The sequence below is a fragment of the Serinus canaria genome, chromosome 3 (genome assembly GCF_022539315.1).
Source record: "Serinus canaria isolate serCan28SL12 chromosome 3, serCan2020, whole genome shotgun sequence".
Classification (NCBI taxonomy): domain Eukaryota; kingdom Metazoa; phylum Chordata; class Aves; order Passeriformes; family Fringillidae; genus Serinus; species Serinus canaria.
Window position 1 is genome coordinate 53,999,458 of NC_066316.1, and position 24,186 is coordinate 54,023,643.

The window sequence follows — 24,186 nt, forward strand, 5'->3', positions numbered from 1 at the left end:
AGAATGTATCTCAGGTTCCTAAGCCCCAGGCCAGTGAGAGCTGAGTGTACTGTGAAGGTGAAAGTGTTCGGTCTCCAAAGCAAGAGAGCCATCCACATCAATTTGCAGCAGGCTAAGTGGCATCAGCCACGGGAGGGAAGCTTACAAAGCCCAGCTTAGAGAGCTGTGCTGCAGAAGTTACACTGCACTGATTGAAGGAATCTGCATAAACAAATCAGATGAAACACCCCAACAGCACTAAGTCTTATAGGAGCACAGTGCTGGGGGGAGGAAGATGATGTAGGACAAAAAAAAATGTTTCCTATATAGCAATAAGCAATGTCAACTGTATTAAGGAAAGAAAATGATTGGCTTATATTCTGTAGCAGCTGGGATTTACATCAGAGCATACTTTAGGGAAATCTGTGAAGCAAGATTTTTTTTTGCTTGTGGTATTGCAAAAACTTTGAGATTTTACATTTGCAGATTTATATATATGTATATCTGTAGCCTATGTGAATCTGCCTTTTACTCCTCCTCCTGAGACTCACTGAGGAGTGAATACCAAACAAAAAAAAAAATTAAAAAAAAACATTAAAAAAGCCCCTCAGTCAAATCAACCAGAATTCTCCTGGTACCACCACTAAGTGCAATGTCACTGATTAGGTGCATTGATTCAGTGTGAGATAAAAAGAGGCCCAGGCTGCTTCATAAGTTTTGTGGCCTCTGATGATTCTCTAAAAGAACATATCCCTTAATTTTTTTGTTATTATAGTAACAACTGAAAGCAGCCAAGTTTTCTGATTTCAGGTTTCACTTTGCTCTTCTCAAACGAGCAATGCTTCTGAGTTAAAATTGGCTGTTAGGAGATAATTAGGCAACATTTATGGAAAAGTGCTTGAAATTGTGATAATACTGCATTTTCAAGAGAACTATAGAACCTTCAAATAACACTTGTTTATATTAATCTCTTCTTATTTTCTTTCAAAATATGGTTGATTGTAGAGGCAAAATCTCAAAGCAGAATTTGCAGCCTGGTATGTCTGTAAGGTATTGAATGTAAAGTGTAAATGTAAGTTCCTTTCAAAAGGTATACAAAAGTGAAATTTGTCAGGAATCAAAAAGGGAGTTGTTGATAATATTGTTATCTATATACAAACCCAAATCCAGATAAGCTTGTATGTGGGAGAAAATACTTTCCAGAGACCTAGAACCAAGATATACTGCCAATTTCCAATAATTTTTTTTTTTCACCTTTAAGGAATTTTAAATTTCAGCTCCAAATTTAACTGCTTCAATTTCTAAATTATTCAGATATTTGTTGTATACTTATAATATTTTCAGGAACTGCCTAGCAGTAGCAGGTGTTGAAAAACTAGTTTTTTTCCTTATAATGAGAACAAATAGTAATGGAGATCCTTAGAAATGCAAAATTAATCTGTGTATCCAAACACAGAGGCCAGGACAGCGTTTACTTACAGTTGGCTTTCAACAAATACATACATTTTTCAGAGATAGAACTGAAATGACATGTACATATTTGAAAAGTAAATTTCTTGTTATGGGAAGAAAAAACAGTGGCAGAAATTGAAAATAGGAGAGCTTGATTGATGCCCTCTGTCCTCACTAGCGTGCTCAGTTTCTTCTTAAGGAAAAAGATTGTCTGAGTTGCTGAACATCTAAAGATCTGCTGGGTTCTTGACTTCAGGTTCCCACACTTGAATACTTTTTTGTTTTAAAGTTCAAGTTTTCAGGCTATAAATTTCAAGCACTTTTATTTAATGAGAAGCTGGGCATCATACATGAATATCTTCTTGGGAACAGTTTCAATAAAACATTATATATCATTACTTGGAAATACATGTTGAGGCTGTGTGTATTTTTCTCCTCCTCTGTGAATGCCAAGCTCAGCACTCACTATTGGATGCCAGGTGGTGTACTGTTCCCTTTTTAACAATTTGCTCTCATCACTTCCCTCTGGCTTGGTAGCTCTCTGAGGAAGAATAAATAAGAGGTTTGGTGGAAGCTGCAAGTATTTTCAAGGAATTATATTCTGCATGAAAAGTTTGGAATCTCAGATTATAAACTTTAGGTTGTGCTGTTTTGTCCAGTAGGGCAGAATTTGAAAGAGATTGAAAAAGAGAAAGTAATGAATACTAATAAAATGATTGGTCTTGATCTTGGTCAATTCCTGAGAAATCTTCAGACCCAACATGTGAAAGGGCTTGTTGCTGTGACACACATACTCCCACCGTGCTGTTGATTGTGTGCCTCATACTGGCATGACTGCACAGTTAAACAGAGCTCAGCAAGGTATGGAGATGGATAAAACCAGTGCAGACATACTTTCCAGAAATCCATTTAAGTGTTTTTCTTCTCTTTTGAGCTTTATTTATCTCTGAGATCCATACCATCCTGTAAAAAGAAAGAAACAACAGAGGAAAAAAATTAGTAGTGGTCCCATGAAGTTTACATTGTAAACCATGAACACATGAGTGACTTATTCCCAGTGGCAGAAAGAGACCCTGGAAATGAGTTGGGAAGGGAAGGACAATAAGGACAGTGACAAAAATTGAAATTATGCTTTAAAATCATTGTTGCCAGCTGCTTTGAAAGAAAGCAGCAACAAACCTGAGGCAAGACACAAATTCAGAGAAGGTGTCATGGCAAACCAGCACTTTTTCCTGATGATGTTCACCAGAGTTGGAGGGTAACATTAGTTTCACCCAAAAACCTCCTTCTGCTTTATCACTCAAGTGCTGTTAATGGAGAAAAGATGATGTAAAAGTCAGGAACAACTCAGCCCCCCAGGCAGTGCTGACATGATGGTTTGGCATGGTTTTATATCCCTTGTCTGCACTTCAAATAAACATCAGACTTCTTTACTGTTCATTTTACCTTTTCTGAAGTTTCCCATCTAACTGCTATGTTATGAAGTACTTCTATGTCCAGCAACACGTGAAAAGCTTTGATCAAATGCCTCTCTGATCATACAAAGACCTCTCCTTTTTATTCCATATTTTCAGGGAATTGAAAGGCTGCTAGGATAGTAGAACAGTCTGTTCCAATATGGAAGAGTAGATGCTTTATATAGCAATTTTGGGTTGTAATGCACAGTATTATGATTTCCCTCTGGGAGAATTTCCTAGTGCTGATATGGAACCAGAGTCATAGGCTTTGTGATTCACAAACTATACCCAGAGCCTTCTACAGAAATAGCTTAATTAGGAGGGCTGCCTGACAGGAATGCTAGACAATAGTATCATCAGTGGAGCTAGCCAGGAATTTTGTGACAAAATGGCTTTCTATCATAGCAGAATGATTCATCAAGCCTAAAACTTTCAGTGGAAGAAAGTTTCAGTGGAAGAAAACTTTCTCTTTCATCTGCCTTTTTCAGAATGGTTTTGCAGGCTCAGGGTAGATATGACAAGAGCTACAAAGCGGGTCAACACTGCTGTGACAAGGAAAGTTATCAGAAACACTTGGCCTGGTTCAGACTGGGGATGCAGATCCTGACCTTCCCAATGTCCCTCTCATAACTTGAGTTTTCTCTGGAGGGGGCTCTTTCAGGGAAGCTCTTCTGTTCTGTGCAATTAAAATAGTGTGAACCTGGGACCTGAGCCTTGCTCTTCCATGCTCCTGGTGAGTTCTCCACTGTGTTTCAGAGTGGTTTCACCCTGTGCTGGCACAGTGGCTCCTGAGCTGCCTGAAAAGGTGCAGCTCCAGTGAGGAGGCTGAGCAATGAGGACTCAGCTCTTCATCTGCATTGATTTGGAACAGCAGAGTGAGGAACTCCCACATCCAGGGGAGCCCATTGACTTCCTTCCCATTCTCTTTCTGTCTCCAGCTGAAGAGATTAGGGGGAAATTTGGAAATTTCCAACTCCTTGAAATTCCTCATTTCATTTCTGTTTTTCAGCATCTGGTTAACAAGCAGCTCTTTGCTCCTGAGCTCTACCATAAGATATATTCTTTGAGAAATCTGGGTATTCTGTGTTAGCATGCTTGTGAGGGAATGCTTCAGGTGACAAACTACCTGTTACTGCCCGTGACAGAAATGAAATAATTCTTTTTGAAAACTCCTTTAGTCCCTTGGATCCAGATGCCCTGAGAGGAAGAAATATACATGTGAATAGTCTTAGGACAGCTGAGTTCTTTTGTCATAATCAACATTAGGAAGCTCAGGTAAAGCAATCCTAGATTAGGGACACTTTTTTTTTTTTTTTCTTAAATTTAAACACTGCCTGCAGTGTTCCTTGCAACTCTCTATTTATAACAAACCGTCAGTTTTTCATTTTTTTTGCTAGCTTTTGAAAAACCATTTTATCTCTTAATGTACTGATATCACTTCTCTCTGGAAAATCTCTCCCCCTTTGTCCAGATTACTGCTACTTCTTTATGTTCTGTAAGGGTCTCATGAGTATGGCAAAAATAAAGATTTTAAGGAGTTTTTTCAAATACAGTTGAATTCTGTGGATTGCATTAAGCCTAATATGTATTCAAATGAACGTTGCTGCCCTTGCAGTCTCAGCTCTCCTTCAGTCTGGTTGGAGAACTGGACTGTGACACAAAATTTCTCAATCGTAACAATTCAAGGGTAAAGAGATGGAAAGCATGTCTAGTACTGAACTTTGTCTTTCTTTAAGGTCAGATAGATTTGCCTACATCCATGTCTGATGAGACATCGTATCTTTAGAAAGAACTTTTTGCCACTTCTTGTTTTACATTTTTTCCCCATTATTGGACCATGTAACACAACAGACAAAGCATATAATTAAATGATCATATTATTTATATGTAGGCAGAACCATGCACATGACTACATGACTACAAGTAGGAAAAAAACCCTGTCTTTAATAAGAAATAATGTGTTATAGAAACTAGTACAACTTCCCTTCCACGCAAGTTTTCCTATAATTTGAGTCCAGTTATCAATCAATAAGGAGTTCCCTAAGCAAGAAATTTTATAACATGCAAAGGAAGGAAAGCACAATGCCAAAAATAGGCACTCAGGATTTTTGTCACTTTGTTCCCACAAAATCATGATGTCATCTTAAAAAGAGTACATTTGACTAGTTTTTATATTTGCCTCTGGTTTTTTGTGTATTAAGATTTGTGATGAAACTATTTTGTGTAACAGTATGGACAAGGCATTTTTTAAAAAGGACAAAGAAAACATTTTCACATAATACCTTCAGTTCTGGAAAGGATATCTAGGAAAATCACATAGCACAAAGCCCTCAAAAATTGCCAGAGTTGACAATATAGCCTCCAAATTATAAATTTTTTTCACTACAGGTTTCTGTCCTGATAGAACATCCAGAGTTCAGATCCAGCATACAGAACAGTTACCTTTGAATGCATTCTTTTCTAACTAGGAAAAGAGAACTACTTATTATCACTTCCATTTGGACTGCCACAAAATATGGGACTTTAATTCATTATAAGATCGCACAAGACAGTCTCACAGTGACTGTATTTGGTCTACAACAGTAACTTTTGCATAAGAAAAACAATTGCTGTTTGGAGGAAATCCAGCTGCTCCACAGACTTTTCACAATCTAGCTGTCAGAGGGAGACTCCTGGAGAGGCCATTAAAATTTCATATTTCAAAAGTGAACTCTATTGTATGCCTAGAGGGTATTTTTAGCTTCCAAAATTATTTTTATTGTTTCTTGGAGATTGAATAATATATACTAAATGAGAGAAATTCTTCTTTTGCTTACCAGTGAGTGGATCCAGAATAATTCCATTCTCTTGAATTGTGTCTCTTTAGTTTAAGGGAAAGCAAAATTAGCTTTTGTATGTCTTTCAGCTCATTGTGTTTCCATAAGTGTACTACTGTATTTCACAGTTTTTCTAGTGTTAGTTAAACAAGTATATGGGGGTTTTTGCCAGTTCAGGCAATTTTGTTTCTCGTTCTCAAGTAGTTATTTCATCGAATACTCTCTAAGCACATATTTACCAGTATCTGTAATATTACTTGATATGGTATAGAGATATTTTATTGTCTTCCTAATGTTAGTTGATAAAGTAAGTATTTCTCAGTTATTGGAATACTGTAGCTCATATATATATAAAGGAGGTATTTCACACTTTCATGGTTGGGAGTATTCTTCCATTTGTCTGCAATATTTCATTACAGTGCATTTGAAAGTTCCAAAATTGATTTTCTGGCCTATAATGTGTTTTGTACAGAACTTTCTTAGTCTTAATATTGATTTCACTGTATCTTTGTCTCTAAATTTTTTTGTACTTCCCAATTTTCTTTAATATTAGCTTTGGGTATAAAAGGAATTGTAAGTCTTGCTCTTTGATGCTGCTTGGACTTTCTGAGTCTCCTCTTCTAGAAATGTTTAGTCTTAAATTGACTTCAAAGTCAAGAGTTCCCCTGGCTGTCAAAAACCCCACAATTATTAAAAAAATCTACGCATCAACCTCTCATTTACTGAAATATAGGACTTGGTATTTCCACCCCTCACTCCCCCCACCCACTTGCATTCCAGAGTTTATCTCTCATCTTCCTTGCTTTCAAGTATTCTGTTTCTTACTTATTCACTACATCCTTCATTATCCTTCAGTTCCTGTATCACATGTTGTCCTCCTTTTTTCCCATGACACCTTACCCAATTACACTGTTCCCTGCTTCTTCTCTTCTAGCCTGCTTTTCTGCTCTATTTCCCCAGTTTCTCCCACTGCCATATTTAAGGAATGCAGAAATAAAGAGTGGATCTTTTTTCCTAAGGGGTAACTCAATATTTGTCCGCAGAGACTTCAGAGAGGTAGTGGCCATATTTGTTGAGCATATTCTAGCTACAGCTTTATTCAGAGGAGTGGGAGAAAATGCCACATTGATAAAGGGAAAAAAACCTTTCAGATTACTCCAGGGGGCAAGTTTTAAGGAAACAAAGACAGTTGTCACAGTTCTGGTAATCCTGCAAGCATTGGGGATTTCCTTCATACTATTCTGCTCTGAATAATGTCCTTCCTCTCCTGCTCCCTGTTTCTCCAGGCAGTCTGGTGGAATGGGAAAATGAATGGTCTGTGAGAAGGGAAAAGCAAGTATGAACCACAGAGGGAGGTGCAAGCTGCAGTTTTTGCTTAAGGAGGAAATATTTCTCTAGTGCTCGATTCTAATTGTTTTTTCTTTTTCAAAGCAATTATCCTGACATTATGTTACACAAATTACAATAAATACTGAATTATTTTCCACATAAGGAAAATGATCAAAATTACTAGAAACTGGTTCTATTTTTAGAATGTTGCTTTTCATAACAGTTTTTACCTTTCTCCTCTCTCTTATGACACCCTGTAGTGAATGTAGGCACAAGGACAAGAAGAAACAAGCTGGGAAATCAGAGATATGCGGAGTTGCAAATGGGAAGTATGGGGCTATAATGCAATGGACCTAGGATTACCAAAATTATTTTGTCTAATTCTACACTGGCCTTAACATATTAAGGAATGTTCAGTTTGATTCTCTCATACTGGGGGTTGTTCACTTCTCACAGAAATCTATGGGCACTTTGTCCAGATTGCTGCTACTTCTTTATTTCTTGGGGTAGATCGTTGCTATTTACAGATTATATTTCCAGATTTCCTTTTACAGTTCACTACGAGTCAGAAACTCATGCAAGTGTTGGATGGACTGAGCAACTACATTGCATTTTTTAAACCTACTGTGATAAACATATTATGAGGTTTCATCCCTAAGTCTGATGATATGTAAACTCCACCCTTATAAGTTGTAGGACACCCAGTATGACATTGAACTTCAATTGATCAGTGTAAGATTTAAAGACATATGCAGTAGAGAATGAAACCTACATGGAGTGTTTTTGGCTGGGAGAAATAGGTATCAACAAAGAGAAGTCTTGAATGGCAATGTGCAAAAAAGATTCTAGTCTGTCAATCCAATTCTTAATAATAATATAGGATTTTAGTCCGGAGCTGCCTCGTGGTAGTTCCACACAGAGGAGAGTTATTACCATGAGAGGTTATTAGATCATCTCTGACATAACATTCTAGTTGCAGAAGTTCCCATTTTATATCAGGAAATTAGAATATGAGGTAGCATTATTAATAGCTTTATTCAGTGAAGAGAGGTTAAATTACTGCAGAAATATTTTGACAAAATTCCAACCAGACTTTTAAAAAGAACTGTTCCAAACTGCATAGAAAACCCTTTAGACGTAGACAGAGGGCAGACTTGAATGCAAGATTTCCTCTGCCTGTTTAGTTCTGAAGGCTTCATGCACCACACAGGCACAATGGACTAAACACAGAAGATGCAAAAGTTTGTTCTGATTTTGACTTCTATATAGACACACATATGTGCACATACTCATACAACAAACCCGAAAAACCAGGAAACAGAGATAAAGGGGTAGAGAAATGGGTGTGACTTTTTTTCTCTTCAATATTATTTGTAGAAAAACTAATGAATAATCTCTTACAGAAAAGGTGGATTTTAGGCAGAAGTAATGTTCATTTACTAATTCTGTCTTCATAATGGGGCACATTCATCGTAACTGTGTTGTAATTAACTGAAGTCATCCAAGGTTATTTTTGCCTTATTTTTTGACTGAAAAAAGAAACCTCTGAGGGATCTGGGGACATTTTGTTGCAACATGAAGGCTTTCCTTAGGTGAAATATTTGCATGTTCCATCATTCCTCTCTATGGTACGTTACTCTGCTTTGCACTGAGAAGATGAAGAGTAGAGAATTCCTGAAGCAGAGTTTTCATTCAATAATGTAATATTTTAAATGGCACGTTTATCTGTAAACCATACACCTATCTGGAAGTGAGCGATACCAACTTTAAAGTGAAATGCAGAGTACTGAAATGGATGGAGCCCGTAATATGGGATGGAAACTGTGGGTGCCCACTTGGAAGTGGTGTGGGATCATTAATGGCTCTAAGCAAGTGAACTTGGTTTTGTATCCCACCCAGTACACAGATATACACAGAGTATCACTGCCATTGTTGAAGGCAGCTGAAGAACTTGGATTTTTGCTCACCATGGCATTAAAAGGACTCACATGTTTGTGCCACAGGAGTGATCCTCTTTGAACACTGACCAGGTGTGATCCCATGTATCTTGCTAAGTCTGGCAAAAGCATATTTCAAACTCACTCTGTAAGCTTCAGAGAGGTGTAGGATTTGTTCATCCTCACACTGTAGTGCATGATAAGGAAGGAAAGATAGCAGGTCTAACAAACCTTGGAGTACAGGTGCTTCAAGAATGGGGAGAAAATGGATTTTCAATTGGAAAGGGAAATTCTGTCGGAAACAAAATGAATGTTAAAGCCACTATTCTCTTCCAAAAGGCGTTACATTATCTTGTAAATAAGAGACAAAAACACAGATAACCTGATAAAGACTGTCTAGAACATAACACATAGAAAAACATGTAAAATCCAAGATAGAACCTTTATGTTACAAATTCTTATTAGACTGACAAGACAAACTGTGAAATATACAGTTCTTGTAAAAGCAAGACTTGTGGGAGGATAAAACAAGATATTTTATCTCCTTATAATATGGGGAAAAAGAACCTCTCTCAAGCTTGTAAGTACTTCATCAGAACTGAAACAAAAGCTTAAAACAATAACTTGCAGAAATAAATCGGTGCCTTGTGTAAAAATGTCAGTAACCAAGATGGCACATTGTCTTAGATTTGCTGTAATAGTCACTGAAACCTAGCTAAGTCTTGGCATGGCTGCCACAAAGCAGGTACTTCAGTGTTCATAAATAAAATGGAAGCAAAAAAATATATTTTGCTAGAAACTATCAGGCTTTCTTTTCTTTATGACTTCTGTTTTGACTTCAAATTATTTATTTTGCATAATTTTCCTTATCTTAAGAAGAAGAGCTTTAGGCTTCATGGCCAAAAAGGCTTTATTTTCTTATAAAATGATAAAGTTAGGAGACATTTTTAAAATGGCTCACAATATTTTGTGATCATCCCCTTAAATATTCCAAGGTGATGCATAATCTTAATGCATCTACTTTGACTTCAGTTGTCTGTCAGAGATTTTTGTGGTAATCTTGCTCCAATGAGGTTACTGAACTTTCAGACTTTGACTCAGATCTCCAGAGAATTATAAAAATGTTACATATATTGTTTCATTGCTGTACACATAAGGTGCAACCCAGAACATCACTTACTATTTAAGGGTCCATAAAACAGAGAGTTTATTTAACTCCTTTGCTTCAGTGGGAACTGAACTTGTGGGACCCTGTGATAGTGCATTTTATAATTCTCTGTATTAAAATATGACAAACCTTAATATGTACCCTGAGACATTAGAACTTCCTTTTCTTGATGATACTGGACTTCAGGCAGCAGTGTTCAGTTGGTATCCCAGTACCCAGTTACAAGACCATACAAAACATTGAAAGCGAAAGTAGAGCAAAATCTATCTCTAGAACGGTATTTTTTAATTTTTTTTTTTTTTACCTAACAAACAATCAAACACCCTTTAGCATAGTGAAATTAAACCCCTGCATTTTTGCCAGGATCCCTGCACTACATGTTGCCAAAAATGCCGGTAAGTAAGCCTAATTTTCAAATATGGGAATTTTAATATAATATTCAAATTGTACATTTGGGTACTTACATGGACACTTGGATGTGTAAATGCCCACTCTGTGGATCTAAGTGCTGATTTGAGCATTTGTGTCTGAGATTTAGACCTTCCATTAAAACATTCATATTTGATATTGGACCCACAGTGTGTGTGTGTAATATTAATGTTTAAATAGAGGAAGAGCATGTGAGCCAACTCTGCACCTTAGGTAATATTGGGTAGCTGAATGTATTTCTACTGCATACACACACTCTGAATATGATAAAACAGTCCCACTGACATTCCAGTAAATGTAAAGACAATCCCTTGAACATACCTTGAGAGAATATGAAATATCTGTGCTGTAAAAGAAAACAAAAACCAAAACCAAGATATGCTTTTACTTATAAACAGAAGCAATATCAAAACATTAGAAACATAAATATGGAAAAAAACATTGAAACTCTCTTTTCTGTGCACCATTCAACTGGAATCTGGAGAAAGGTCACTTGTTGTAATAAAGATGTTCACAGTTTTAGATGTTTCCCTAAGCAGCAGTTGCTCAGTGCATTGTGTATTGAGCATTCTGTACATACCAGACACACTGCCTCATTTGGTCAGGAATTCATGTCTCTACCAAGATTTTTATGCCTTCTCCTCCTGCTCACTGAACATTCTTCTTTTCTATTTCTATGGGCCTTTCCAAGCATTCTTCCATGTAATCTATTTTACACATTATTTTCTGTGTTAGTAGCACTTCAGGTATTAAAATCGCATGATCAGGCAGGAAAAAACTGCAATCAACCCTACCTCCCATCAAACTCCTTAAACTCCCAAGAGCACTATGAAAATTTTTGTGTTTGACTTTGACTTCCAAAGTTCAGAATTGGTTGCTGTTCAGCTCGAAGTCATAGTGAAAGTACCAAGTTGCTGCAACAAATTTGAATGGGCTTTTTTGAAAAAGAAACAACAAACAAAGGAAACGCCCCCATTTGCAGGAGTACTGGTGTCAATGAAGCAGGCACCTGAAAGCTCTAGCACAGACACCCAGCACCTGTATTTCTGAGGAAACCCTGAAGCATGCCCATCCTTGAACCAGGTTTCTCAGGGACCCCTTGCACAGCAGCTGTGCCTGGGGATGAAGAAAAGCTGTAGCTTGTCCTTAGCTGCAGGGTAACAAGGGGAAGCTCAGAGGAGCTGCAGAAGCTTCATTTATAGAAGGTGCAGGTATCCTCCAAATGGCTTTGTTTTTATCTGGAATGGAAAAGGAAAGGTAGAGCCGTACCAAGCTTTTCCTGAGGATGTTTATTGCAGGTACAGTCTCCATGACCAGTGGTTTCCTTGGCTCTGGTATTTGCAGAGCCAGAGCAGGATCTAAAAAATGTGTAAGGTGTGAAATAGAAGACAGCAGGTATGAAAACATGGCAGAGAATGAAAGGATAAGGAAGTGTGTGGGAAAACCCATGGGTCTTGGCGTTATTGGAAAAATGGCAGTCTGAAGAAGACAGGAAGAAAGCATACATGATAAGTAAACCAACAAGTTTTCCACTATAAAAAGATCTTAATAGAGGCAAACTCTGCTCAAATTACAACAGACTGAAATAGTTTTAACAGCTTTAGCAGTTTTAACAGTTTAAGTTACAATTATCTTAAACAATCACGCAGGTATAAATTGCATTAAAACTCAGTCTTTGAGTTAAGGAACTTTAACTATTGGTGATTTTTCCAGTACTCAGTTTATTGTAGCTGGGAATAAACAATGTCTTTCAGTATTTTCAGGTATACTAGTCATTACCTTAAGTACAGTACAATTAATTTCAGGCAATTTTTTTTTTTTAAGTTTGCAGTTAGCTTTTCTGTTCTGCATGGCTTGCAGGATATTTTAATACATTAGTTGACATTGTAAAAATATATTACAAAGCTGTACTCATTTCTGATGCAAACAAATAGAAGTTTTGAGGGTTTTTTGCTTATGAAAGGTCTGACAAGTTAAGGCCATTTTTGTCCCTGTACTTGAAGATAGCAAATATTTATTTTGTCAGTGTAGAAATTAAAATCACTTGTGCATAAAGGCATAATGGAACTCAAGCATAAATGGTATTCTTGATTAATAAAACTTTTTAATTTGCTTGAGAAACGCTGAGTTAACAAGTAACAGCTGTTGGTGAAGAAACACATTATAACAGTTAAAATATATTACATTTAAATTTAATATTATTGATTTCAAGGTAATCATCTACATTTCAGCTCAGACAAGTCCAGAGAAAGTAATTTCTTTATAAGTATAAATTGTGGATCACACAGTTTATATGATTTTAAAAGAAATGCCTGAGTTTAAGAAAGGATTTGAACAACTACATGAGTATGAGAGTAGCTCTTCAGTTATAGAAGTCTGGCAGAGTATAATAGAAGGTTTAATAAACAAATTATTTTACTTATAATCATGCTATATCAAATTTATTCTTACTTCTACTCTTTTGCATTTTTCAGGCTTTTTCAGTTTACTGGTGCTACCAAAATTTTAATTTGCCAAAGGTTATCCATTGTGCTTGATCTCAGCAAGGAAATTTTAAACATTTGACTCCAAGAGCTACCATACTTCATCTATTTACAAATACTCAGGACACACTTGAGATGGATGAGACTTATATTGATATCTTCCTCACTGCAGGTACTGTCGTAAAGTTTTCTGCTTTGAATATTTTGTGAAATAGTCAGTGGATTAAAAAGACAGTAATGATTTGCTTTAAAACTTCTGGATAAAATCACACTGAGGGACATAAAGCAGCCATTTTTTCATTCCTGAATCAATTCTTTTATTTAAGGGCAAGAAGAAAAGATCCTTTTCCTCTCTTGCTTTGCACCAAAATATACATTCTTAGCCTGTGAATCCATAGGTTTTGGAAACTGGAGAAATATTGAGGTGAACCTTTCTTTCTGACACAGGATTTTTTAAAATTGTTTTTGATAGAAACTATTAACTACTCATAATCCTTATTTGTGTGTGGCTCAGACCCAGAAAAAGAACAAATTCCTTTTCCCAAAATATAAATAAATTACCCTGTTCTTACAGGTCATGAATTGCCAATGTCTTCTCTAAATGTGATAAACTGGCTAATAATAGAATTCAGTTAAGTGCAATTAATTCTTCCTGTGCCTTTCTTTCTTGATATAGACTGTTCCCTGTTTCCTGACTGCTGAAGATGGGCTGTTGTTGCTACAAACCTTGAAAGTAAGATTACTGCAATGCTGAATACAAGTGGTGTAAAAGGAAATGCAGTGTGATAAAGTTTCAGTCTCAAAACATTCAACAAGTTAGACATTTTTCCAGCTAATCCAAGTTTTTTGAGAATTTTTTTTGTTACTTTGGTCTTTCACACTTGAAGATAGGGAAGAATATTTATCCCATCTATTACATTAAATGCCTGGGTTCTGTGTTTGTCTCTGAAAGAAAGAGATTGTAAACAGAAAAAAAGTCTGTGTACCTTAATCATCCATTTTTCACTCATCTGCAACACATTTTGCAATTGCAACTGTACCCCAGTTAGCAAACAATCTACTCTGACTATGCAAGGAATTTTATAGGATATTAGAGAGAGAGAAACAGATTAATTAAACTTCTAGACAGTTTAAAAAAACTTAGAAAATCCTTTAACATGTCAGTGGTGTCCATCTTAATGCCCTGTGAACAACAAAAGTTGCAAAAGTGATAAACTTGTTCAATATTAGTCTGAGTCAAGTGCTATGCATCAAAGACTCTTTTAGTCTACCTGAAATTTTTTCAATGAAATACTGCTCTATAATTGAAAATTAGCATTTTAAAAGATTATTCTAAGGGAACAAAAAGATGTTTTTGTTTTCTAGTTTTATTGCAAACCGGTCTGTTTGTAAAGCATGTTGTTAGAAAGACATCATATTCAAACACCATCAATCAGCCACTTTTATTAGGAACATTTCACTTTACCTTTCAGATTACTTTTTTTCTTTTCCATTTTTGGGTCATAAAATTGGCAGAGCACCTTCTTTATTCCCAGTTTAGCAACTGATTTGGATTTCAGAAGGAAACTTCTCATCTCATTTTATCTTTCACAAAGTGTTGGTTTCTCTTTGCGGGGATGAGATCCAAAGCATCTTCTGATGGAAATATTTCTTGGATTGTTGTATGCCTATTTTTCTGTGGTTTTTCATTGTTACCATATGAAAAAAGCAGTTATTGACCTTGTGGCAATTGCCTTTTTTTATTTTTCCCAGGCACATTCCTCATACCCCATTTGGCAGAATTTTAAATTGTGATCACATTTTGGCAAGAGAAGGTTACTTGCTTGCACTCTATTTAATGGAAACAACTTTACTCCCTCAACTAATTTCATTCTTGCATGAATTAGTTAATAGAAGCTATGTCTTCTGATGGTTTACAATAAAAATTCTACTCTATTGACAATTTCTGGTTCTCAAACACTCTACCTTATTGCTCAATGTTCTTTGAAGATACCATATTTGTACAGAACATACCATGTAAACTCATGTGCAGATACAGGGGATTGTTACCTTCAGATCTTTTCAGTCTGAGATTGAGGTTATGACAGAACCATTTCTATGTTCAGGGAACTTTGATCATTCCTTCACCTAGCTCAAAGAGTATTTTTTTCTCATGCTTTTATCTGTGTTTGAAAGTTTTGAAGCCCTTGTATTGGTGAAGTATGTGATCTTTTCACACTTTGAGGGGGAGATGCTGTGTGTTTTACGGCCTCCAGAATGGTATCAGTGGTCTTTTGCTAGCATAAGGTGTGTTTCTAGGTTGTGAGGTTTTCTTGCAAAAGCTAAACAGGCAGACAGGTCCAAAACCTCAATCAGAAGCAGAAGGATATTAAGACCATTTTCAAAATACCAATTTGGACTGCTGTGTCGAGTCTTTACAATGCTGACAGGCTATACAAGGCAGGGGAAGATGATACTTTAGATATACCTAGTGGGTTTTTTTTCTAAGATATGGTCCACAATCTTCCATTCCCTTTTGACTTTGTGCAGATTTGACAATATTACTATATTTACCAAAAATGCTGCACTCTTGCCTACACCTCTGCTATATTTCACATTGCACTTGTTGCACGTAATATAGCTCTTCTTCCCCCTGACATAATCATAAGCATATGGAAAATGCATTTGTCTCTGTGGATTTGAAACAACACTGGCTGTTTTGGTAAACACAGGGAAAAAGCTAAAGGAAGAAAGAGAGTGTGGCACACGCTGAGTGAAAATGCACAAAATCAAAGGCGACAGTCAGGTAGCTCCGGCTGATTCAAAGGTGCCAGGGAAGGACCCATCATCTTGGGTTAGATCAGACCTGGAGGCAGAGCCAGGGCCCCGTTAGTCTGATCTCCAAGGCTGCCTCTGACATTACTGATGACATCACGCTCACTCGTGTCAGAATAGACTCATAAACAGTAATGAGCTGCTGAGCAGAAGACCAGAAAATATGAGGGAAAACTGGGAAAAATGGAAGTGGGTAAAAGATGATTCAAGGAATAAGAAGAAAACACATAGCAAAAGGCAAAGATGCAAATAAAAGTCAGAACTATTTAGCTGAGAGATGGAACATCAGTTGAATGGGACTGTGGACAGGTAGGCTGTCAGGTGACTGCACAGTCTGTGCCTGTTTTAAACACCCCATTTATCAATGGGAGTCCTAGCCAGCAAGAGGTTTGGGGAAAACAAAAAACACGACTGAAGAACTTCAGGGGATGCCTTGAGACACTCTACCAGTGGGTAAGAACTCCTAGTTTTCTATCTTGTTTGAACAACCTACAGCACTTAAGATGTGATCTGGATGACTGCACAGCATAACTAAGTTATATCAGGAAATAGGAGTAAAAATTATACCTCCTTGTGTATAAGTGAAAAAGAAGGTATAATTTGATTGTTGAAGGGAAATTTCTAAAAGTTGAATTGCAGGAGGTAGTAGCTTTAAAATCTGACAGAACTATTTGTGGAAGCCAGTGGTATATTTTAAATTGTTGATGGTAGCTGTACAGCTACCCATTTTATTACTTCTTTTTAAGATATTTTCTTTGCAGTCTATATTTCTATTTCATACTCTTTGCTAGACAGGGCTTGAAAAGAATTGTGAGTACTTCTTGGTAAAAAAAAAAAGGGCAAAAAGCTTATGGGTTTAAAGCTTGGGACTGGGGAAAAAATGCTTTTGAGAAGAGGTGTTCCTTTTTCTGATATGAATTGCACTACAGATATATGGCAAATTTATTTATGTCAGTTCAAGACCTTTAAAACAGAAGTAATGCCTTCTATAATGCAGAAAATGAAATAGTTTATTCCCAGAAAAGAGGCAGTGTAATAGTAAAAGAAATGACATTGTTCACGGAAGGCTCATCACTTGAAATAACACAGTGATGGGTGGTACTAAGAATTAATGACAGAAAGTAATAAGACAACTTAGAGAATTAACACAGAGTTTTACTTTATTGTTTTAAGTAAAGAATGGACAGAAGGACATTTAATTTTTTACAAAGATCTGTAATTTCCTCAACATCTAAGTCAAATATATCTCATTTTGTGGTATTTTCAGCTGCCCAAAAAAAGCTGGGATTTAAAACCAGGAAAGATATCAAATGTTTTCATAATCAATATCATATTCAACCTATCCACAGTCCCAATATTAAGAAAAATATTAGTTTTCTGGATGTGGCTGCTATCTTGTTATTTTTTTACACTTTTTAGCCCTATGTGCTTCAAGATGTACTGAAATAACACACTCACTAAAAAGGGTGCAGTTAGCCTCTATATTTTATTTTTTCAAGTCTGTCTTTATTCTGTATGAGCTGAGGCTCTCTCAGCACAGTTGATCATGCTCTTAAAATGCCATCTTTTTTGACCTCTTGAACCTCATGGTTCTCCTGCCTCTCTAAGGTCTGCCTCCCGAAGAAATGTGAAAAGTGATTCTTTTTCATCCCTTGATTGGTTCCTCCCTCTCTGTTACAGAAAACGAAGCTGATTCCTTTGTCTGTCCTTTTTTCATGTTCTTGCACTGATGCTGCATTAAATTCAGGTAGTGAGTCTTTTGGGTCAGAGTCCATTTTTACACCTGCTCATGGGCAGGACCACACCAGTTGGGAGATTGGTCCTTCACTGGGTTTTCTAGGCACATTGGTAATACAGTAAATTAGCATCCTAAATCTAAGGTATTTTCTAGTCCAAAGGGAAGGGAAATTAATATAAATTAGTAAATGGTCAGCCAAAAATAAGAGAACCTTCCCTAGTAACAAGGAAGTGACAAAAGACGTATTGACTGTGTAACCACGAGTACAACCAGCTGCTTTTGGAATATATTGTAGAATATAACTCTTTATATTGACTTCACTTTTGTATGTGTCTTAACAGGCTCTAATTGCTTTCTGCTTGCCACTCAAATAAATTTTTATGATTATGTGATATATAGAAATCTTTCTAAGAATCCTGTTGATTTTTAGTTGAAATAATTTCATCTCTACTGACAAGTAGAAAACACAGATATCCCAGTATTACCAATAGTGTACTTTCCCCATCTTTTTTTTTTAAACTTTTTGATTCTTTCTCTACCCTAAGTCTTAAACAAGGCTGTATTTGAGGAGGTATGTTTACAGGGTGAGGCATTCTGCTTTGCAGATTTTGCTCTACAGGACATTTTCTGGATCGATGACTAGCTCAAGGGAGTTTGTGTGCATATTTACAATGCCTTGACCTGTCTGCTGCAGCAAGCTAGATGCTGAACATGCCCTACAAATGGAAGAAATGCAAGCCTCAAGTGCAAATGAAGGTTTGCTGTAGTTGTAGTCCCCCAATGTTGGAAACCTGCTACCAAATCAGTCGTGTAACCAAATGTGCCACCTTTTCTCTAACAAAGTATCATGGCAGCAGTAGACTGGAGCAATCCTTGAGTGACAGAAAAAAATATGAGCCAAGATGATTAATTAAGTAGTCAATAGCGAGCTCATCCCAAATGTTTGCAACAAGCAATATGATTGAGTGTGTGGAAGCAGCATTGCATTTAAACCCCAGATACTTATCAATACCCATAGAAAGCACTCCAAAAAATTGGATGTTGTTTGTAGTGGATCATTTCAGCAGTGATTCATCAAATGCTATCATGTATATCTGACAGAACTCAAAACTGGCAAGTGTTCTAATGGAACATAATAACAATGATGAGTCGTACATTAGTAGCACTTACTAAAAAGAATTCTAGGATTGACAAATTGGAGAGGCAATGTTGGCAGACTTAAAATGAAGCATTTGTACAGTATATACAGTACTCAGAGATGTGGAATAGATTCCAAATGAAATGCAGAGATATTTCTTAACATCTTTCTCAAACTTCATGCCAAGATGGTGCCTAATTTTTATCCTGTCACTCACAAACCCCTTTGCATCTGTTGTTTCAACATGTGAACAGTGACCCGGTTCAAGCTGCTGCTAAAATTTGAGTACTAATTAATAAGAAGGAAGCTGGCTGATGGATAATTAAGATCAGAGAAGGAAATTCTGGACAATGTATTTTCAAAACTGCACTTGGAGGAAAGATTTAGAGCGGTTTAAGAAAAATGAAACCATTTTGAGAAAAGAATTATTTGCAAAGAGTATCACACATTTTAATTGCCATTGAAAACTCCAACTTCTCACCTTCCTAGGAAACTTCACCATAATCATACCAGCTGCTGGGCTGTCCTTGTACTTGACTCAGTTGCATTACTTCTTCCAAGCAGAGAGCACATAATGAAAAAGCGAGTTTTATAGGGCTCTAGCTTATCAGTGTTACTCAGAGTTGCAAGCCTCTAACAGGTGTAACTGCTAATCTGTTTTTTACTTTCTCTTATTTCTCTATGGCTGAATACAATAGAGCAGTAATCCAGATTAGAGCTTTCCACAAAAAAACACACAGTTTCTCTCATATGTAGCTCAGCAAAAAAATATTTGCAATTTTATTGTCTCTGGAGATTCTTTTGATCCACTGTTTGTTTTACTTTGAAATATGGTTTCACCAAGAGTATTATCAGGCTTTTGTTTTTAACTGTTGGAGGTGACGAAGCTAAGGGGGAATTTTGTAGCTATACACACACACAAATATTATTTTAGACTCAACCACATTGTGGTTGACATGTAAAATCATGTAAAGTAATGGTTTTATTCAAATATATTCACCAGAGGTAAACTACTGGCCACCAATCTCTCAGAAATAAGATCCCAAGCATTTTTTGACTAATAACCACTGGTTTACACTGCTACACAGATGCTGAAACACATGAAGACACAATTATCAGAAGGCATGAAAAGGGCTCGGGAATTATGAGCATATTATCCCTGGTTTTTGGCCAGGACAGGCAGAGTGCTTTAAAACAGGGTTTTCTGACAGACCTGTGTACTGAAACAACTGCTTATTAAACCATCACTGCTGCTTCTTGCACAGGTCTCACATCCTAAAGAAGAAGGAAAACAAGATCTGGGCACATCCATCATAAATCCTGAGTAAGTCCAATTAAATGCAGGAAATCCATTTATAGTGTAGGTCTTGATCAGTATCAGGCACAAATATCCACACACACAGTTATACACATACTATAAAAATGCATTTCAGGAGTGAAAGAAACCAAGATCCTATCAGAAACAAAGATGTTGAGTATCTGAACTAAATGACTGGCTCTGTACTTTCATTTTCTCCACTTTCTTGCTTTTAAGTCCTAGCACTCAATTTTTAAATTTCACTTTCAACAACAATGCCTTGATGGTCATTTAATATGCAACCCCTTCTGAAAGGAGGGTGGTTTATCCTTCTGCAAAGGATGGGATCTGGCAGCTAATTCTACAGTCACATCAATGGCATCACTTCCTCAGGCAGTCCTGCAATCTTCCATCACAGAAAAATATAATTTTGTGTCTGAGCACCTCGTTCCCAAAAGGCAAGTGGAAAAAAGGGGTTTTAAATTCTGTTTATCTGAGCAAGATACAATTTTTGCTTCACTTCAACTTCTTTTTAGGTACGTTTGTGTCGCCCAGAGCCTGCTGTCAGGTTGAGGCAGCTGGGTGATATTTTGGCCACACATACCCAACTCATCAGAAGCAAGGAGCAAGAATCATCTACCTTATCTGAGAGATGAAAAATCCCACCCATTGTCTGAGGCAGAGACTGTTTGCCAGAAGGAGATGGATTTCCTCTCTGGTGATGGGCAGAGGCTCCTGGGGCACTGCTCTCCCCAACACTTGCCATGGCCAAGCAGACCTGGCCTGCTGCAGCTCAGCAAGGGGCAAGAGAACCTCAAGTCAGGCTGGGAGAGGAGCAGAGCTGGAGCATGCTGCAGCTCTGGATTGTGCTGCCTCACACAGCCAGCAGAAAGGCAGCAGGAGAAGGGGTTCCTGCTGAGCTCCTCCCAGCACGCTGTGTGAAGCAGCCCTGGAGGAGAGGCAGAATCACTGCCCTGTGGGGTTTCATCACCCTGCTTCATCTCTAGAGGCTCTGAGCAATGCTGCCATGTCTGAATAAAAGCAAATTCCTCTTTCCAAGGTTTGAGGAGACATGCAGCCCATAAACAGCACTTTCCCAGGCCAGGAGGGTTTCCATTTTGTTCTCCTTTCCTTGAGCACCAAAGTGAGAGACTAAAGCACATAACTCATTTTATTTATGCTTCTGTAACTCAGGAGTAGCTCTTTACAGTCAATAGAAGATTGAAACAGTGAGCATTGATTCCTGAGGCGTTTGAGTGGCTGGGCAAAAGAGGTGGAATCTGTAAATAGCACCATCTCTGAACAAGGTGTTTTGGTTTTTTCATAATAAATACAAATTTAAAATCTATTTGTTTGCATAATCCTTGTAAAAATTCCATTTGAAACAAACATCACTCTATAATATTGACTGATGTGTTCAATGAGGTAAAATGGCTTAATTTGGTCCAAATTTCAAAACTATATTTTTATTTTGCAATTCAGTTTGGGAAAAAGAACTATTGATACTTGTTGGTGAAAAATAGCATTTTTTTTTCAAAATAACCTAAAAAAGAAGATAATATTGTTTGAGAGCTCATTTAATTTTTCTCAAATATTTTGATTTCTAGGTGGTCTAAATGCTACAGTTTCTAGTCCCACCTTCTTTACGCTTTTGATTGAAAGACACTAATGATGTAAAGTTGAAAACCTGCAAAGGCTATGAAAAAAATCTTTGCAACATTTTTTTCTAGCAACCTACAACAGGGTGGGCTGGAGGGTAAGGCTTAAACCAAAACCGAGATATTGAAAAATATACACTTGCATTCATTTCAAACACTTGCTTACATTTATAATGACATGCAATCAAAATATGATTTGGGAGAGATGTCTTTGCCACTGTAAAAGCCTTTTCTTGCTGAAAAACATAATAATAACCACATTTAATGACAATCAAGATGCAGCTGGGTAATGATTTGATGTGCTCTTTGAAAACTATTTCAAGGTGTCAGGACACCTGAATATCATATTTTCCATAAGAATTTATTCTGCTTTAATATCGATGATGCTAAGTTGAAGGTTTTCACCTGTTGTGCTGGGTTAAGAACAAAAGGAATAGTTTTGTGTCCAGCATCTGCTGGAAATGAAAGACCTGTGGACTGCTGACAGGGCCTGTTGGCAGAGTATGGTGAGAAGGACTGCAGATGTCTCTCCCCTTAATGTTAGGGTAATGGAAAGATGAAGAACTACACAGTTGGTGTAGTGTTCAGCCCCAGTCCTTACCATTCCTCAGGACAGATTTTAGGTTTTTTTCCCTAGGATTTGGTGGACTGTGGAAAACGAGTCTGTTTAAGCTGATTTGGACTTCATTCCTGAGAACAATCTGAAAGTGTTTCGTTAAACAATCCATCCAGAATATTTCGTTGTCATTTGAAATTTTGTGGAAATCAGAACATTCTTCAAGACTCAGAAGTTCAATACCAGCCTCAAGAACCAGAGGGGACTTGGATGAGAGAGGCTGTGTCATCTTTTAGTTCTCAAAAGTCCTGTTAATACCTGAAATCTGCTTGTTTTCTCACATTACGATTTATTGTGATTCTCTCTCCTGCTGTCTACAGTTTGGAGCATTCTCCTGAGCCTTATGTCCCCCATGGCAGTTTGGAAGTGGCATCTCTCTCTGAACAAGTTGGGAAGCCTCCCTGTTTCCATGCTTACAAGCTAACAGTGTTGTGCCCTTTTCATTACCTAAGGGGTAGTAGCACTCAAATTTCCAGATTTGTCCTGATGGAAGGAACAGTTTCTCATTATAAATTTCTGTATCGCCGAGAGCTTGGGATAAGAACCCCTTCACTTATTTATTTTCACATATGATTCTCTTAAACAAACAGATCTCAGCTTCATATCACATGGGCACAATAATGGATGGCATTAGCCAGACAAAGCACATAAAACTGAATCCACTTACTGCTTTCCAAAGCCTGGGCATTGAAGGTGGATTCTTTTCTCTATAACTAGTGCAACCTACCACAAACAAAAACTGTAGGTGATATTTTTTGTATAACAAGGGATTCCTTGTTTACTACCAGAAAAGGACTAGCCATTACAAATAAAGCAAAGATCTGAAAGTATCTTCAAGGCAGCATAACTCAGAGGCATAAAAAAGAAAAGAGAGAACTGGATTTCTGCTTGTGCAAAGCTCTTGAAAACTAGCAGGCAATTCACACCTTATGTCCCTCTACAGGGACAGTGCTCCTGAAGACCAGTGTTTAAAAGGGCCTATATAAATATTGAACATAGTGTCGTACTCCTGCCCAGTCCTTTGCACATGGAAGGGACGGGACACACAGCTGAGGTCTAATGCAGTGATGATGTTAAGAAGGTGACCAGCAAGAGCAGCTCTCTTCCCCAAGAGCATACATACAGCACTTCTCATTATAAAGTGGCAGAGCCATGCATTTTTCCACTTTCTCCTGCAGTGGGCTATTCCCTGGAGACCTCAACTTGCCAGAGTACCTGCTGGCAGTACCTGGCCTTTCAAGGCTCACATGCCCTCAAAAGTGTGTGTGTGCATGTTGTTGCCAAACTTTTAGGATAAAGTCTGTATTCTTTTACTGCTGTTTAGCCTTTCATACAGCTCCATACTATAACCACCAGAGAATAAAAGCGAACTACTTACTCAGCAGCAATAAAATATAGTAACTTCTGAATATTTTATGACAATGCTTTAGGTGTAGAACTTTATCAGAGTCTGTTACAAAATAATTGTGTTAAGGAAATGAAAAGAACAAGTGGAATATAGCAGGAGAATTGTACAAATTCAATCATCACTTATTATCCTCCACTTTTAAATTTTCTTTTTACCACAGAACTCTGTAACCATTTAGAGATGATTAACATCAGTGTTCCATTAAAAGTTAATTTCTATAACCCATAAATATATTTCAAAAGTAAGCCCTCTCTGTATATCATACATGAAATAAATTGCCACAGTGGCCTGTGCAAAGTAGAAAAGGTAGAACTTGATACACAAAGTAAGGTAGAGGAATAAGATTGGCTTTTCCTCTGAATCTCAAAATGAATCAGTTCCCAGAGTCTGGTGGCACATCCTCCATAACAGTAATGTGATGAAACAGCATTATTACTGTTTATCACAACTTATTCCATGTTTAGGAC

General features: G+C 37.2%; 1 long non-coding RNA gene across 1 annotated transcript in view; it reads right to left on the reverse strand.

Moving 5' to 3' along the window:
• Positions 1–2,325: 2,325 nt before the first annotated feature.
• The window catches only part of LOC127059418 (uncharacterized), a 79,145-nt gene continuing 57,284 nt past the window's right edge, over positions 2,326–24,186 (reverse strand). The window contains exon 4 of the long non-coding RNA XR_007777181.1: positions 2,326–2,394. This is a non-coding gene — a long non-coding RNA (uncharacterized LOC127059418). The remainder of the gene's footprint in view (positions 2,395–24,186) is intronic.